This window comes from Triturus cristatus, chromosome 12, assembly GCF_964204655.1.
Source record: "Triturus cristatus chromosome 12, aTriCri1.1, whole genome shotgun sequence".
NCBI lineage: Eukaryota > Metazoa > Chordata > Amphibia > Caudata > Salamandridae > Triturus > Triturus cristatus.
In genome coordinates, this window is record NC_140595.1 from 659870930 (window position 1) to 659884258 (window position 13329).

At 41.1% G+C, this 13329-nt stretch overlaps 8 non-coding genes across 8 annotated transcripts; 6 read left to right on the plus strand and 2 right to left on the minus strand.

The window, feature by feature from the left end:
* The first annotated feature begins 283 nt into the window (after window positions 1-283).
* On the plus strand, window positions 284-355 carry TRNAT-UGU (transfer RNA threonine (anticodon UGU)). Its single transcript has one exon. It is a non-coding gene; the product is annotated as a tRNA-Thr (tRNA).
* Window positions 356-2707: 2352 nt separating this feature from the next.
* Window positions 2708-2779, plus strand: TRNAT-UGU (transfer RNA threonine (anticodon UGU)). The gene has a single exon. It is a non-coding gene; the product is annotated as a tRNA-Thr (tRNA).
* A 2352-nt stretch (window positions 2780-5131) lies between these two features.
* TRNAT-UGU (transfer RNA threonine (anticodon UGU)) lies at window positions 5132-5203 on the plus strand. The gene has a single exon. It is a non-coding gene; the product is annotated as a tRNA-Thr (tRNA).
* Window positions 5204-6377: 1174 nt separating this feature from the next.
* TRNAI-UAU (transfer RNA isoleucine (anticodon UAU)) lies at window positions 6378-6472 on the minus strand. The gene is made up of 2 exons: window positions 6435-6472; window positions 6378-6413 (listed from the first exon to the last, which is right to left on the minus strand). It is a non-coding gene; the product is annotated as a tRNA-Ile (tRNA).
* Window positions 6473-9978: 3506 nt separating this feature from the next.
* Window positions 9979-10050, plus strand: TRNAT-UGU (transfer RNA threonine (anticodon UGU)). Its single transcript has one exon. It is a non-coding gene; the product is annotated as a tRNA-Thr (tRNA).
* A 1174-nt stretch (window positions 10051-11224) lies between these two features.
* On the minus strand, window positions 11225-11319 carry TRNAI-UAU (transfer RNA isoleucine (anticodon UAU)). Its single transcript has 2 exons — window positions 11282-11319; window positions 11225-11260 (listed from the first exon to the last, which is right to left on the minus strand). It is a non-coding gene; the product is annotated as a tRNA-Ile (tRNA).
* A 412-nt stretch (window positions 11320-11731) lies between these two features.
* On the plus strand, window positions 11732-11813 carry TRNAS-GCU (transfer RNA serine (anticodon GCU)). Its single transcript has one exon. It is a non-coding gene; the product is annotated as a tRNA-Ser (tRNA).
* A 589-nt stretch (window positions 11814-12402) lies between these two features.
* TRNAT-UGU (transfer RNA threonine (anticodon UGU)) lies at window positions 12403-12474 on the plus strand. Its single transcript has one exon. It is a non-coding gene; the product is annotated as a tRNA-Thr (tRNA).
* Window positions 12475-13329: the final 855 nt, after the last annotated feature.

Sequence of the window (13329 nt, forward strand, 5' to 3'; positions counted from 1 at the left end):
CAGAGACAGATCACTTCTAATAAGTGGGTTCTCTATATGTCACTGATTGCAGACATACTAACTAGAGCTATCGGTATGGTCTTGAATGCGAAAACTCTTATTTTCTCATATGAAAATGTAGTTTTTCATACTTCCAAAAAAAGTGCCTTAAGCATGGTCTTCAATGTGTGCGCGCACGTGGACATTCATATGCAACTACGTTTCCATACAGAGTCTCAAAATCATAGATATATTCATACCTCAGTAAGAATACATGTTGCAATGTACATCCTGCGTGCAGACTGGCCTTGTAGCTCAGTGGCAGAGCACTGGTCTTGTAAACCAGGGGTCATGAGTTCAAGCCTCATCAGGGCCTTTTTACATGAGTCTTTCTGTATGTTGTTTTCAAGTCATTCTTCCCTGGAGTCACACCTTGCTTTAGGATTGCTTATTGCCAAGCTTCCCTTTCCTGCTTTCATATTATCAAGAAAATATCATGAAGATCATTGAATTATAAATTATTGCCTCACCCCTTCCGATCGCCTGACGAACGCCTGACAAACGCCATTCTCACCCTGCCGGGCAAGCCCTGCCGGGCAAAGCCAAATAAGCCATGCATATTTACAGTTCCTTTGAAAGGCAGAGCGAGGACTAGGACCTCTGTTCCGACTGAATCTGCATCCACAGAAAGGATGTTATAAGGCCCTACAAATTTCACCAAGGAGATGTGAAAGTCTTCCCCCATAAAATACTTTTTTTCCCAGATACCCCGGCTCTTAGGCAAATGAGGTTACTCCTCAAAACCCCACCCCCACTCACCATAAATATCCTTCTCTCCTGCTGTCCATTCAAATGATACAAGGTATCTTGTACATAGAGAGAAAGGGAGAATAGGCAGACTTGCTTCAAAGATTTGGTGACTTTGGATGGGTGGGTTGAATGAAGAAGTGAACCTGGTTTCTGGGAAAGGAGTATCGAGATGAAGATGAGGAAAAGTGAACATGGACCACATTCATAGGTTAGAGAAATACATTTAATAGGTTGAATGGTTTTGAAAAGTGAACTTCGAGCAGTAATTGTTGTTTTTTAAACTGCAAAGAAATTAAAAATGAATGTGGGATTGGAGGCACACTCTGAGCAGAAAAGCACCATAAGCTGCTATGGTGCAACTCAAGATGGTGAATAGAACCTTTAATATGATGATGCTCTTCTTTTGCTAGTTTTTTCGAGTCACCTTTTATTGTAAGTAGCTGATACAGCATTTTTTGCAGCTCTTCAGTTTATGGTTATCATGTGAGAACACTGTTTTCATCATATTTATTATTCTACAAATGTATTTTTAAATGCACTGATGTGGTGTTTGCATGAAATGCAAGATGGCACATCATGGAATGTTTAAACTGAGCATCGCGGAGGATATGTGATATTTGGCACCCAGAGGAGTAGGACACGTAGATCCTATAAGAAGTAAAGACTCTCTAGCAAGGGCCGTCCATACTCTGAGTTTAAACTTTACTTTTTGTGAAATGGTTTATGAAAATCAACACAGCTGCTAGAGGTGAGGCTCGAACTCACAACCTCGGCATGGCTCAGTGCAAGTACTGCTGTATAAGTACCGCGCGCTAACCGATTGCACCACTGGAGTTCTCTCTTTTCACATCTCCCCAGGTGAGCCATCTACAGCTGACCAAGTAGATGACAGACACTGCTCCATCATTCACTGTGCAAGATCGACTCACATGCTAGCATGTTATCATGACTATTAAAAATACAGTCCAAACGGAATAGATTCTATAATTGTCCTATAACATATGCTCTGTCTATTCAAAACCCCATAGAATTATATCTTGACAGTTCTGACAAAGTCTAGGGGAATCTTATGAATATTTGTAATTAGCACATAGTAAGAATTTCCCAAAAATGAAATGTAGGTCCCTGATTGGGGGAAGACGTGGAATGTGAGATCTTGCCTCAGCTGTTTTTTTCTTTTTTAGGTACAGTATATTGACACTTCAGTACCTTTTGTGAAGCCAGGTTTCAGATGGGGCTGTAGGGCAGACGAGGTGGCCGAGTGGTTAAGGCGATGGACTGCTAATCCTTTGTGCTCTGCACGCGTGGGTTCGAATCCCACCTTCGTCGGAAAGCAATCAGAGTCGCTTTTGATGGCCAGCATTTCTTGTAGTATAATTACACTCTCTTTCAAGACAGAGCCAGGATCCGCTAGATGGGATCATCTGACTGTTCCATTTTAACAAATATGTCAAATAAAGTGAAGTATTTTGTGCGTAATAGAAATTAGATCTTTCATGGAGTTTCCAGAGGATTGCCTTTCACTCACTCCTGGCTTATTAACCAGTTTGGATAAATAGATTGATAAGAAAGCAGCTCTTACTCCTAAAGTTTAGGCCGTCTCAAATGAATGACTGTTAACATATGTCTGCCCCACAGAGACAGATCACTTCTAATAAGTGGGTTCTCTATATGTCACTGATTGCAGACATACTAACTAGAGCTATCGGTATGGTCTTGAATGCGAAAACTCTTATTTTCTCATATGAAAATGTAGTTTTTCATACTTCCAAAAAAAGTGCCTTAAGCATGGTCTTCAATGTGTGCGCGCACGTGGACATTCATATGCAACTACGTTTCCATACAGAGTCTCAAAATCATAGATATATTCATACCTCAGTAAGAATACATGTTGCAATTTACATCCTGCGTGCAGACTGGCCTTGTAGCTCAGTGGCAGAGCACTGGTCTTGTAAACCAGGGGTCATGAGTTCAAGCCTCATCAGGGCCTTTTTACATGAGTCTTTCTGTATGTTGTTTTCAAGTCATTCTTCCCTGGAGTCACACCTTGCTTTAGGATTGCTTATTGCCAAGCTTCCCTTTCCTGCTTTCATATTATCAAGAAAATATCATGAAGATCATTGAATTATAAATTATTGCCTCACCCCTTCCGATCGCCTGACGAACGCCTGACAAACGCAATTCTCACCCTGCCGGGCAAGCCCTGCCGGGCAAAGCCAAATAAGCCATGCATATTTACAGTTCCTTTGAAAGGCAGAGCGAGGACTAGGACCTCTGTTCCGACTGAATCTGCATCCACAGAAAGGATGTTATAAGGCCCTACAAATTTCACCAAGGAGATGTGAAAGTCTTCCCCCATAAAATACTTTTTTTCCCAGATACCCCGGCTCTTAGGCAAATGAGGTTACTCCTCAAAACCCCACCCCCACTCACCATAAATATCCTTCTCTCCTGCTGTCCATTCAAATGATACAAGGTATCTTGTACATAGAGAGAAAGGGAGAATAGGCAGACTTGCTTCAAAGATTTGGTGACTTTGGATGGGTGGGTTGAATGAAGAAGTGAACCTGGTTTCTGGGAAAGGAGTATCGAGATGAAGATGAGGAAAAGTGAACATGGACCACATTCATAGGTTAGAGAAATACATTTAATAGGTTGAATGGTTTTGAAAAGTGAACTTCGAGCAGTAATTGTTGTTTTTTAAACTGCAAAGAAATTAAAAATGAATGTGGGATTGGAGGCACACTCTGAGCAGAAAAGCACCATAAGCTGCTATGGTGCAACTCAAGATGGTGAATAGAACCTTTAATATGATGATGCTCTTCTTTTGCTAGTTTTTTCGAGTCACCTTTTATTGTAAGTAGCTGATACAGCATTTTTTGCAGCTCTTCAGTTTATGGTTATCATGTGAGAACACTGTTTTCATCATATTTATTATTCTACAAATGTATTTTTAAATGCACTGATGTGGTGTTTGCATGAAATGCAAGATGGCACATCATGGAATGTTTAAACTGAGCATCGCGGAGGATATGTGATATTTGGCACCCAGAGGAGTAGGACACGTAGATCCTATAAGAAGTAAAGACTCTCTAGCAAGGGCCGTCCATACTCTGAGTTTAAACTTTACTTTTTGTGAAATGGTTTATGAAAATCAACACAGCTGCTAGAGGTGAGGCTCGAACTCACAACCTCGGCATGGCTCAGTGCAAGTACTGCTGTATAAGTACCGCGCGCTAACCGATTGCACCACTGGAGTTCTCTCTTTTCACATCTCCCCAGGTGAGCCATCTACAGCTGACCAAGTAGATGACAGACACTGCTCCATCATTCACTGTGCAAGATCGACTCACATGCTAGCATGTTATCATGACTATTAAAAATACAGTCCAAACGGAATAGATTCTATAATTGTCCTATAACATATGCTCTGTCTATTCAAAACCCCATAGAATTATATCTTGACAGTTCTGACAAAGTCTAGGGGAATCTTATGAATATTTGTAATTAGCACATAGTAAGAATTTCCCAAAAATGAAATGTAGGTCCCTGATTGGGGGAAGACGTGGAATGTGAGATCTTGCCTCAGCTGTTTTTTTCTTTTTTAGGTACAGTATATTGACACTTCAGTACCTTTTGTGAAGCCAGGTTTCAGATGGGGCTGTAGGGCAGACGAGGTGGCCGAGTGGTTAAGGCGATGGACTGCTAATCCTTTGTGCTCTGCACGCGTGGGTTCGAATCCCACCTTCGTCGGAAAGCAATCAGAGTCGCTTTTGATGGCCAGCATTTCTTGTAGTATAATTACACTCTCTTTCAAGACAGAGCCAGGATCCGCTAGATGGGATCATCTGACTGTTCCATTTTAACAAATATGTCAAATAAAGTGAAGTATTTTGTGCGTAATAGAAATTAGATCTTTCATGGAGTTTCCAGAGGATTGCCTTTCACTCACTCCTGGCTTATTAACCAGTTTGGATAAATAGATTGATAAGAAAGCAGCTCTTACTCCTAAAGTTTAGGCCGTCTCAAATGAATGACTGTTAACATATGTCTGCCCCACAGAGACAGATCACTTCTAATAAGTGGGTTCTCTATATGTCACTGATTGCAGACATACTAACTAGAGCTATCGGTATGGTCTTGAATGCAAAAACTCTTATTTTCTCATATGAAAATGTAGTTTTTCATACTTCCAAAAAAAGTGCCTTAAGCATGGTCTTCAATGTGTGCGCGCACGTGGACATTCATATGCAACTACGTTTCCATACAGAGTCTCAAAATCATAGATATATTCATACCTCAGTAAGAATACATGTTGCAATTTACATCCTGCGTGCAGACTGGCCTTGTAGCTCAGTGGCAGAGCACTGGTCTTGTAAACCAGGGGTCATGAGTTCAAGCCTCATCAGGGCCTTTTTACATGAGTCTTTCTGTATGTTGTTTTCAAGTCATTCTTCCCTGGAGTCACACCTTGCTTTAGGATTGCTTATTGCCAAGCTTCCCTTTCCTGCTTTCATATTATCAAGAAAATATCATGAAGATCATTGAATTATAAATTATTGCCTCACCCCTTCCGATCGCCTGACGAACGCCTGACAAACGCAATTCTCACCCTGCCGGGCAAGCCCTGCCGGGCAAAGCCAAATAAGCCATGCATATTTACAGTTCCTTTGAAAGGCAGAGCGAGGACTAGGACCTCTGTTCCGACTGAATCTGCATCCACAGAAAGGATGTTATAAGGCCCTACAAATTTCACCAAGGAGATGTGAAAGTCTTCCCCCATAAAATACTTTTTTTCCCAGATACCCCGGCTCTTAGGCAAATGAGGTTACTCCTCAAAACCCCACCCCCACTCACCATAAATATCCTTCTCTCCTGCTGTCCATTCAAATGATACAAGGTATCTTGTACATAGAGAGAAAGGGAGAATAGGCAGACTTGCTTCAAAGATTTGGTGACTTTGGATGGGTGGGTTGAATGAAGAAGTGAACCTGGTTTCTGGGAAAGGAGTATCGAGATGAAGATGAGGAAAAGTGAACATGGACCACATTCATAGGTTAGAGAAATACATTTAATAGGTTGAATGGTTTTGAAAAGTGAACTTCGAGCAGTAATTGTTGTTTTTTAAACTGCAAAGAAATTAAAAATGAATGTGGGATTGGAGGCACACTCTGAGCAGAAAAGCACCATAAGCTGCTATGGTGCAACTCAAGATGGTGAATAGAACCTTTAATATGATGATGCTCTTCTTTTGCTAGTTTTTGCGAGTCACCTTTTATTGTAAGTAGCTGATACAGCATTTTTTGCAGCTCTTCAGTTTATGGTTATCATGTGAGAACACTGTTTTCATCATATTTATTATTCTACAAATGTATTTTTAAATGCACTGATGTGGTGTTTGCATGAAATGCAAGATGGCACATCATGGAATGTTTAAACTGAGCATCGCGGAGGATATGTGATATTTGGCACCCAGAGGAGTAGGACACGTAGATCCTATAAGAAGTAAAGACTCTCTAGCAAGGGCCGTCCATACTCTGAGTTTAAACTTTACTTTTTGTGAAATGGTTTATGAAAAACAACACGGCTGCTCCAGGTGAGGCTCGAACTCACAACCTCGGCATGGCTCAGTGCAAGTACTGCTGTATAAGTACCGCGCGCTAACCGATTGCGCCACTGGAGCTCTCTCTTTTCACATCTCCCCAGGTGAGCCATCTACAGCTGACCAAGTAGATGACAGACACTGCTCCATCATTCACTGTGCAAGATCGACTCACATGCTAGCATGTTATCATGACTATTAAAAATACAGTCCAAACGGAATAGATTCTATAATTGTCCTATAACATATGCTCTGTCTATTCAAAACCCCATCGAATTATATCTTGACAGTTCTGACAAAGTCTCGGGGAATCTTATGAATATTTGTAATTAGCACATAGTAAGAATTTCCCAAAAATGAAATGTAGGTCCCTGATTGGGGGAAGACGTGGAATGTGAGATCTTGCCTCAGCTGTTTTTTTCTTTTTTAGGTACAGTATATTGACACTTCAGTACCTTTTGTGAAGCAAGGTTTCAGATGGGGCTGTAGGGCAGACGAGGTGGCTGAGTGGTTAAGGCGATGGACTGCTGATCCATTGTGCTCTGCACGCGTGGGTTCGAATGCCACCTTCGTCGGAAAGCCATCAGAGTCTCTTTTGATGGCCAGCATTTCCTGTAGTATAATTACACTCTCTTTCAAGACAGAGCCAGGATCCGCTAGATGGGATCATCTGACTGTTCCATTTTAACAAATATGTCAAATAAAGTGAAGTATTTTGTGCGTAATAGAAATTAGATCTTTCATGGAGTTTCCAGAGGATTGCCTTTCACTCACTCCTGGCTTATTAACCAGTTTGGATAAATAGATTGATAAGAAAGCAGCTCTTACTCCTAAAGTTTAGGCATTCTCAAATGAATGACTGTTAACATATGTCTGCCCCACAGAGACAGATCACTTCTAATAAGTGGGTTCTCTATATGTCACTGATTGCAGACATACTAACTAGAGCTATCGGTATGGTCTTGAATGCGAAAACTCTTATTTTCTCATATGAAAATGTAGTTTTTCATACTTCCAAAAAAAGTGCCTTAAGCATGGTCTTCAATGTGTGCGCGCACGTGGACATTCATATGCAACTACGTTTCCATATAGAGTCTCAAAATCATAGATATATTCATACCTCAGTAAGAATACATGTTGCAATTTACATCCTGCGTGCAGACTGTCCTTGTAGCTCAGTGGCAGAGCACTGGTCTTGTAAACCAGGGGTCATGAGTTCAAGCCTCATCAGGTCCTTTTTACATGAGTCTTTCTGTATGTTGTTTTCAAGTCATTCTTCCCTGGAGTCACACCTTGCTTTAGGATTGCTTATTGCCAAGCTTCCCTTTCCTGCTTTCATATTATCAAGAAAATATCATGAAGATCATTGAATTATAAATTATTGCCTCACCCCTTCCGATCGCCTGACGAACGCCTGACAAACGCCATTCTCACCCTGCCGGGCAAGCCCTGCCGGGCAAAGCCAAATAAGCCATGCATATTTACAGTTCCTTTGAAAGGCAGAGCGAGGACTAGGACCTCTGTTCCGACTGAATCTGCATCCACAGAAAGGATGTTATAAGGCCCTACAAATTTCACCAAGGAGATGTGAAAGTCTTCCCCCATAAAATACTTTTTTTCCCAGATACCCCGGCTCTTAGGCAAATGAGGTTACTCCTCAAAACCCCACCCCCACTCACCATAAATATCCTTCTCTCCTGCTGTCCATTCAAATGATACAAGGTATCTTGTACATAGAGAGAAAGGGAGAATAGTCAGATTTGCTTCAAAGATTTGGTGACTTTGGATGGGTGGGTTGAATGAAGAAGTGAACCTGGTTTCTGGGAAAGGAGTATCGAGATGAAGATGAGGAAAAGTGAACTTGGACCACATTCATAGGTTAGAGAAATACATTTAATAGGTTGAATGGTTTTGAAAAGTGAACTTCGAGCAGTAATTGTTGTTTTTTAAACTGCAAAGAAATTAAAAATGAATGTGGGATTGGAGGCACACTCTGAGCAGAAAAGCACCATAAGCTGCTATGGTGCAACTCAAGATGGTGAATAGAACCTTTAATATGATGATGCTCTTCTTTTGCTAGTTTTTTCGAGTCACCTTTTATTGTAAGTAGCTGATACAGCATTTTTTGCAGCTCTTCAGTTTATGGTTATCATGTGAGAACACAGTTTTCATCATATTTATTATTCTACAAATGTATTTTTAAATGCACTGATGTGGTGTTTGCATGAAATGCAAGATGGCACATCATGGAATGTTTAAACTGAGCATCGCGGAGGATATGTGATATTTGGCACCCAGAGGAGTAGGACACGTAGATCCTATAAGAAGTAAAGACTCTATAGCAAGGGCCGTCCATACTCTGAGTTTAAACTTTACTTTTTGTGAAATGGTTTATGAAAAACAACACGGCTGCTCCAGGTGAGGCTCGAACTCACAACCTCAGCATGGCTCAGTGCAAGTACTGCTGTATAAGTACCGCGCGTTAACCGATTGCGCCACTGGAGCTCTCTCTTTTCACATCTCCCCAGGTGAGCCATCTACAGCTGACCAAGTAGATGACAGACACTGCTCCATCATTCACTGTGCAAGATCGACTCACATGCTAGCATGTTATCATGACTATTAAAAATACAGTCCAAACGGAATAGATTCTATAATTGTCCTATAACATATGCTCTGTCAATTCAAAACCCCATAGAATTATATCTTGACAGTTCTGACAAAGTCTAGGGGAATCTTATGAATATTTGTAATTAGCACATAGTAAGAATTTACCAAAAATGAAATGTAGGTCCCTGATTGGGGGAAGACGTGGAATGTGAGATCTTGCCTCAGCTGTTTTTTTCTTTTTTGGTACAGTATATTGACACTTCAGTACCTTTTGTGAAGCAAGGTTTCAGATGGGGCTGTAGGGCAGACGAGGTGGCCGAGTGGTTAAGGCGAAGGACTGCTAATCCATTGTGCTCTGCACGCGTGGGTTTGAATCCCACCTTCGTCGGAAAGCCATCAGAGTCTCTTTTGATGGCCAGCATTTCTTGTAGTATAATTACACTCTCTTTCAAGACAGAGCCAGGATCCGCTAGATGGGATCATCTGACTGTTCCATTTTAACAAATATGTCAAATAAAGTGAAGTATTTTGTGCGTAATAGAAATTAGATCTTTCATGGAGTTTCCAGAGGATTGCCTTTCACTCACTCCTGGCTTATTAACCAGTTTGGATAAATAGATTGATAAGAAAGCAGCTCTTACTCCTAAAGTTTAGGCCGTCTCAAATGAATGACTGTTAACATATGTCTGCCCCACAGAGACAGATCACTTCTAATAAGTGGGTTCTCTATATGTCACTGATTGCAGACATACTAACTAGAGCTATCGGTATGGTCTTGAATGCGAAAACTCTTATTTTCTCATATGAAAATGTAGTTTTTCATACTTCCAAAAAAAGTGCCTTAAGCATGGTCTTCAATGTGTGCGCGCACGTGGACATTCATATGCAACTACGTTTCCATACAGAGTCTCAAAATCATAGATATATTCATACCTCAGTAAGAATACATGTTGCAATTTACATCTTGCGTGCAGACTGGCCTTGTAGCTCAGTGGCAGAGCACTGGTCTTGTAAACCAGGGGTCATGAGTTCAAGCCTCATCAGGGCCTTTTTACATGAGTCTTTCTGTATGTTGTTTTCAAGTCATTCTTCCCTGGAGTCACACCTTGCTTTAGGATTGCTTATTGCCAAGCTTCCCTTTCCTGCTTTCATATTATCAAGAAAATATCATGAAGATCATTGAATTATAAATTATTGCCTCACCCCTTCCGATCGCCTGACGAACGCCTGACAAACGCCATTCTCACCCTGGCGGGCAAGCCATGCCGGGCAAAGCCAAATAAGCCATGCATATTTACAGTTCCTTTGAAAGGCAGAGCGAGGACTAGGACCTCTGTTCCGACTGAATCTGCATCCACAGAAAGGATGTTATAAGGCCCTACAAATTTCACCAAGGAGATGTGAAAGTCTTCCCCCATAAAATACTTTTTTTCCCAGATACCCCGGCTCTTAGGCAAATGAGGTTACTCCTCAAAACCCCACCCCCACTCACCATAAATATCCTTCTCTCCTGCTGTCCATTCAAATGATACAAGGTATCTTGTACATAGAGAGAAAGGGAGAATAGGCAGACTTGCTTCAAAGATTTGGTGACTTTGGATGGGTGGGTTGAATGAAGAAGTGAACCTGGTTTCTGGGAAAGGAGTATCGAGATGAAGATGAGGAAAAGTGAACATGGACCACATTCATAGGTTAGAGAAATACATTTAATAGGTTGAATGGTTTTGAAAAGTGAACTTCGAGCAGTAATTGTTGTTTTTTAAACTGCAAAGAAATTAAAAATGAATGTGGGATTGGAGGCACACTCTGAGCAGAAAAGCACCATAAGCTGCTATGGTGCAACTCAAGATGGTGAATAGAACCTTTAATATGATGATGCTCTTCTTTTGCTAGTTTTTTCGAGTCACCTTTTATTGTAAGTAGCTGATACAGCATTTTTTGCAGCTCTTCAGTTTATGGTTATCATGTGAGAACACTGTTTTCATCATATTTATTATTCTACAAATGTATTTTTAAATGCACTGATGTGGTGTTTGCATGAAATGCAAGATGGCACATCATGGAATGTTTAAACTGAGCATCGCGGAGGATATGTGATATTTGGCACCCAGAGGAGTAGGACACGTAGATCCTATAAGAAGTAAAGACTCTCTAGCAAGGGCCGTCCATACTCTGAGTTTAAACTTTACTTTTTGTGAAATGGTTTATGAAAAACAACACGGCTGCTCCAGGTGAGGCTCGAACTCACAACCTCGGCATGGCTCAGTGCAAGTACTGCTGTATAAGTACCGCGCGCTAACCGATTGCACCACTGGAGCTCTCTCTTTTCACATCTCCCCAGGTGAGCCATCTACAGCTGACCAAGTAGATGACAGACACTGCTCCATCATTCACTGTGCAAGATCGACTCACATGCTAGCATGTTATCATGACTATTAAAAATACAGTCCAAACGGAATAGATTCTATAATTGTCCTATAACATATGCTCTGTCTATTCAAAACCCCATAGAATTATATCTTGACAGTTCTGACAAAGTCTCGGGGAATCTTATGAATATTTGTAATTAGCACATAGTAAGAATTTCCCAAAAATGAAATGTAGGTCCCTGATTGGGGGAAGACGTGGAATGTGAGATCTTGCCTCAGCTGTTTTTTTCTTTTTTAGGTACAGTATATTGACACTTCAGTACCTTTTGTGAAGCAAGGTTTCAGATGGGGCTGTAGGGCAGACGAGGTGGCCGAGTGGTTAAGGCGATGGACTGCTAATCCATTGTGCTCTGCACGCGTGGGTTCGAATCCCACCTTCGTCGGAAAGCCATCAGAGTCTCTTTTGATGGCCAGCATTTCTTGTAGTATAATTACACTCTCTTTCAAGACAGAGCCAGGATCCGATAGATGGGATCATCTGACTGTTCCATTTTAACAAATATGTCAAATAAAGTGAAGTATTTTGTGCGTAATAGAAATTAGATCTTTCATGGAGTTTCCAGAGGATTGCCTTTCACTCACTCCTGGCTTATTAACCAGTTTGGATAAATAGATTGATAAGAAAGCAGCTCTTACTCCTAAAGTTTAGGCATTCTCAAATGAATGACTGTTAACATATGTCTGCCCCACAGAGACAGATCACTTCTAATAAGTGGGTTCTCTATATGTCACTGATTGCAGACATACTAACTAGAGCTATCGGTATGGTCTTGAATGCGAAAACTCTTATTTTCTCATATGAAAATGTAGTTTTTCATACTTCCAAAAAAAGTGCCTTAAGCATGGTCTTCAATGTGTGCGCGCACGTGGACATTCATATGCAACTACGTTTCCATACAGAGTCTCAAAATCATAGATATATTCATACCTCAGTAAGAATACATGTTGCAATTTACATCCTGCGTGCAGACTGGCCTTGTAGCTCAGTGGCAGAGCACTGGTCTTGTAAACCAGGGGTCATGAGTTCAAGCCTCATCAGGGCCTTTTTACATGAGTCTTTCTGTATGTTGTTTTCAAGTCATTCTTCCCTGGAGTCACACCTTGCTTTAGGATTGCTTATTGCCAAGCTTCCCTTTCCTGCTTTCATATTATCAAGAAAATATCATGAAGATCATTGAATTATAAATTATTGCCTCACCCCTTCCGATCGCCTGACGAACGCCTGACAAACGCCATTCTCACCCTGCCGGGCAAGCCCTGCCGGGCAAAGCCAAATAAGCCATGCATATTTACAGTTCCTTTGAAAGGCAGAGCGAGGACTAGGACCTCTGTTCCGACTGAATCTGCATCCACAGAAAGGATGTTATAAGGCCCTACAAATTTCACCAAGGAGATGTGAAAGTCTTCCCCCATAAAATACTTTTTTTCCCAGATACCCCGGCTCTTAGGCAAATGAGGTTACTCCTCAAAACCCCACCCCCACTCACCATAAATATCCTTCTCTCCTGCTGTCCATTCAAATGATACAAGGTATCTTGTACATAGAGAGAAAGGGAGAATAGGCAGACTTGCTTCAAAGATTTGGTGACTTTGGATGGGTGGGTTGAATGAAGAAGTGAACCTGGTTTCTGGGAAAGGAGTATCGAGATGAAGATGAGGAAAAGTGAACATGGACCACATTCATAGGTTAGAGAAATACATTTAATAGGTTGAATGGTTTTGAAAAGTGAACTTCGAGCAGTAATTGTTGTTTTTTAAACTGCAAAGAAATTAAAAATGAATGTGGGATTGGAGGCACACTCTGAGCAGAAAAGCACCATAAGCTGCTATGGTGCAACTCAAGATGGTGAATAGAACCTTTAATATGATGATGCTCTTCTTTTGCTAGTTTTTTCGAGT